This window comes from Orbicella faveolata, unplaced genomic scaffold (assembly GCF_042242905.1).
Source record: "Orbicella faveolata isolate gen_17 unplaced genomic scaffold, um_ofav_v1 contig_46, whole genome shotgun sequence".
In the NCBI taxonomy this organism is placed as follows: Eukaryota; Metazoa; Cnidaria; class Anthozoa; order Scleractinia; family Merulinidae; genus Orbicella; species Orbicella faveolata.
The window spans coordinates 32,540,882-32,545,664 of record NW_028301576.1 but is presented as its reverse complement, the minus strand read 5'-3'; the positions used below and the strand labels follow the sequence as shown (position 1 = coordinate 32,545,664).

General features: G+C 39.1%; 1 pseudogene; it reads right to left on the bottom strand.

The window, feature by feature from the left end:
* Positions 1-404: 404 nt before the first annotated feature.
* On the bottom strand, positions 405-4,192 carry LOC149099804 (uncharacterized; annotated as a pseudogene).
* Positions 4,193-4,783: the final 591 nt, after the last annotated feature.

The window sequence follows — 4,783 nt, the reverse complement described above, 5'->3', positions numbered from 1 at the left end:
ATGCTAATCCTATTCCTAGGGTCGAAGGTTATTATCTATAACTATCCATTTGGTTTTGCTTCTACTTTTCACTAAGGCATTTGTTTAGTTTTATATACCAAACTGTATATATTCAACACAAGAACAATTTTCAACAGTTTATTAAATGTTATGCATTTCAGTGATAATACAATATTTTTCACTAATGAGTTATTTCTTACGCTCTCAAAAAAGGAAACAATTTCAGGTAGGTAAACAATATTCACTATTCTACAACTCAATCTTCTAACTTGCTATACAGATATCTTATAGCAACAAAGTAAAATTCAGCAAGGAAATGTTTTTCCATTTCTTTACATTGCAAAGCGATATTTTTTACAACTCCATGCTAACCTAAATAAAACAAGAAGCAATGTTACTTTAACTTATTTGCTGTATAAAATTGAAGACACCAGTTTACTTTTAGTGTTTAAAGTTATTTTCAACTCACACACTGCCAAGAATGCAGCGATAATCTCAGAATTTGTGGAATTTGCCGCATTAATTTTGTTGTAAGACTCTCCTTGTTCATTATACAAATTTATGAAAGATTCCACTGGATCTTGAAGAACCCTTAAAAGAATATTATGTTCTCTGCCAATGAATACCCTACACTGAAGTATGTTTGATCTGCAGCTGTCCTGATTTGACTTAACACGCAAGAATCACAAATACCTAGATCTGACTGGAGATTGCTCAGTCTATGGCGATAACTGTTGCAAACTGCATAGCGTTGAATTTCTTGCACCCCAGCAATTCAATTGACAATTATAGTATTCAGTGAAAGAGACTCTTCATTTTCCATTAGCTGTGAAACAACTGTCATGTTCCACACATCCGATTTCACTGTAGTAATGATGGTGTCAAAATTACTTGATAAATGTTTCTTTCCTTGGAATGAGTGAACCCTTGCATTGACAACTTCGTATACTTGCCCTTCTTGGACTAAGGGAATATTTTTGTCCCATAAAGTAATTTTAATTGCACTGGTGTCATCTGCTATATTACAATCTAATTTCATTACTGACCGCTCCTGAACCTTAACTTCACTCTGCTCTGATCTGATATGTACTTTCCCGATAACTGAAACTAAATCTGAAATATTATCAATTTCACTGATTTTTATAAATCGTTTTGAAGGTGCCTTGTGATCAAATAGGCACTCTGAAATGCTCTCAATTTTAGTACGTTTATTACCGTATTTACCCGTGTATAAGTCGACCTTTCAAGACCTAAAAATCAGTCCGAAAATTTGCCCTCGACTTATACATGGGTCAAAACTTGAGATCCAAGCATTAGTTAAATAATTAGCATAACAATTGTCTTTCAATGTTAGCAAACATGTAATAAATGGCAGCACAGTTGACAACGTACGTTCGCTTACATCAACATTTATCCACTAAATGTTAACCTGAATGTTGTAGATACTCACTGACTCAATTTTGTCATAAAGAACCGATATTTTTCCTGTAAATAAAGCTGTAAAGCCACTCGAAGAAAACATCTTTCGCGCATCGAACTTCTCTGCTTAGTAACCTGGGAGGATACGGTCTCGAGCACGCGCAAGGACTTCTGTTTGTTACGCGCGCATGTTCTGACAATCAAGTATGGTTGGTAAGTGGTTTTTTTTCTTGTTACGTGAGTGGACCAATTAAACTGCTGTTGGTAAGTTAGATGTTTGGTTTCTTACGAACGTTGCTAGTGTTGGAAAGATCTTTTGTTTTTAGTTATGCATGAGGACCAATTAAAGTACTGTTGGTAAGTTCTTTTGTGTTGTTAGCTTTTAGTAACTAGACAAAGACCAATCAAAATGCTTCTTATCGATAGAAACAAACTCACTTGTTAGCGTGTTCGTCATTTCTAACAAGGTCTTGACCGCGTTGCATCAGCTGTTTACGAAAATGTCTTCCAAACGAATGAAGTACACCGCGAAGTTTAAGTTGCAAGTTGTGAAGTTTGCTCAGGAATCGGACAACTGCGCAGCTAACCGAGAGTTTGGTGTCAATGAAAAGTTGGTTCATGACTGGCAAAAGCAAGTCGAGAAACTCAAGTGTATGCCCAAGAACAAGTGCAGCAACAGAGGAAAACAGTGCCAGTGGCCAGAACTGGAAGACAAGCTCGTCAACTGGATCGAAGATCAGCGGCAGTTTGGATACATCGTGACCCGCAACATGATCCGAATCAAGGCACTTGCAATGATTGACGAACTGAACATCACTGGCTTCCAGGCATCCAACAACTGGTGCACGCAATTTTTACATCGCAACAATCTAGCTCTTCGCCAGAAGACAAAGATTGCTCAGAAGCTGCCGGGAGACCTAGAGGAGAAGATTGTAAACTTTCATCGCTTTGTGCTGAACTGCAGAAGGAAAGCCAACTACGAACTTGTGAACATTGGCAATATGGACAAGACTGCTGTCTGGTTCGATATGCCTTCGGCCAGAACAGTCAGCACACAAGGAGAGAAAACCGTCTCCATTAATACGACTGGCCACGAGAAGTCCCGCTTCACAGTCGTCCTTTCCTGCCTGGCCGATGGTACAAAGTTGAAGCCCATGATCATTTTCAAGTGAAAGACCAAGCCTAAAGAAAAGTTTCCGCCAGGTGTAGTTGTACATCATCATCCCAAGGGCTGGATGGATGCAGACGGCATGAAGCTGTGGATTCAGAAAGTCTGGAGTTCGCGACCTGGTGGTTTGCTGAGAAGAAGAAGCCTGCTTGTCTGGGACGCATTTAGGGCCCACCTTGCTGAGCCAGTGAAACAAGTGCTGCGCCAGACAAACACGGATGTCGCAGTCATACCTGGCGGATTAACCAGCGTCCTCCAGCCGCTAGATGTCTGCCTGAATAAGCCATTCAAGGACCAAGTCCAAGAAAGATGGACAACCTGGATGGTGGAAGGAGAGAAGACCTTCACTCCGGCTGGAAATGTGAAGGCAGCTTCGTTGACAACTGTGGCTTCATGGGTCTTAGAAGCATAGCAAGATCTACCTGAGGAGATGGTCACACGATCGTTTAAGAAATGTGGAATTTCCAACTCTACTGATGGCACAGAGGATGACATGTGGGAAGAAGAAGAGGGTACTGTTCCAGACGAAGAAAGCGAAGACCAGGAAAGTGAAGACGAAGACGCGTATGATGATTGCCTCACAGAAGAAGAGGGGCAAAACTTGTTTGGCACGAGTAATGATGAGGAGGACTTTGACGGCTTTTAGCCAGCAGGGACTGCGCTTGCTTACAAAACGGCTCCTTTAGGAGCCACCAAATAAAACAAAAGTCAATGACCAACTGTAAAATTGTGTTTTAGTTGTTTTCTTATAATGTTCTACATGCAGGCGAATGCAAAATTTTCAAGTAATGGAAAGCCCAGGTAAGCAAGCCACGTGTAGCTTTAGTTTTATTTCAGTTACCAGTACTTGATGGATTTTGAGGCTTGGCTACCAAGTTCCCCAACTTTTTTTATCGAGTCGTTTTGGGAGAGTCCTGAGCTTCCTTGGTGTTTTGCCTGTCTTGTAAAGCCACTTCTTATCTCTTCACACTTAAAAAGGTTCGTTTGAAATCATCATGTGTGATTTTATGAGAATTTTACAAAAATTATCTTCAAAAAGCCCGCATACACACATGTTGCTAAACTAGATAAAACGTTCATGTACGTGCCATAATAAGCTTACTAAAACTTTATGTTGAAACTTGCTGTGATTTGTTCACATATCCATAGTAGCTGAAAGAAAATTCAAAGAAATACAAAATAAGTTTTCCAAGAAATTCTTACCCGGAAATTAAGAAAATCTAGTTTTTGGCCTCAAAAATTGGGGGTCAACTTATACACGGGATCAACTAATACATGGGTAAATATGGTAATGACAATTGTCATGTCATTGCTATTTTGCAATGATCTTTTCAATGAATAGTTGGAGAACCTAACACTCTTTTGTGTTTCGTCTTTTTGCTTCACCTGATTATAGAGACTCTTATCAAAGCACACTCCATCGCAGAAACCATTTGCACCTTGAAACTTAAAGTTGAAATATGTATAATTATTGTGGCTCGGCTTTACTGGCAAAGTATCATGAATATATCCAGAGATTGGAACTTTCTTTAGATGATCACATTCCTTTGTATCTCCATCAAACTGTTTATTCAGTTGACCTTCACTTAAAGATGCTGCAAAAAAAGAGAATAAGATTTCATATCATTCTTTTACTGGCTGTTTTAAAACTTGGATATTCTAAAGTGCTGGCAGTCTTTGATGTTTTAACCATTTGTCTTAAAGAAACTGAGCTAAATTGTTCCATGCTGCCCACTCATTCTAGGCCTATCAGCAGACTGAGTTATTACTTTAGCATAATTTACTCAAATGACTATTTGCCAGTGCATTTGGTAATCACGGTTTTGGGTAATGTCATTAGTTGTTAGGCGAAGGCCTGTAGCTATTAACAGATCTGGGACATTAAAGTTTTACATCGCCGCCAATAAGGAGGGAACACTGCGTTAACTTGAAGGTTTAATATACGACAACTTGAATCAATGGCGAGCACATGGAACAGACTTAGTCCAGATGTGCCTGTGCAGCACTAACAACAGCTGGGTACAATGCAATAACAACACATGTTCACTATAATTGGTACTTGTTCAAAATAATTGGGACTAATTGGTGTTAGTGGTTATTGCTTGTTAGTGGTTATTGCTTGTTATCACATGTTAGAGCCAATCAGGATCATGCATTTTTATGGCCCACAGAGTCAATAATGTTATCTGCTAACAG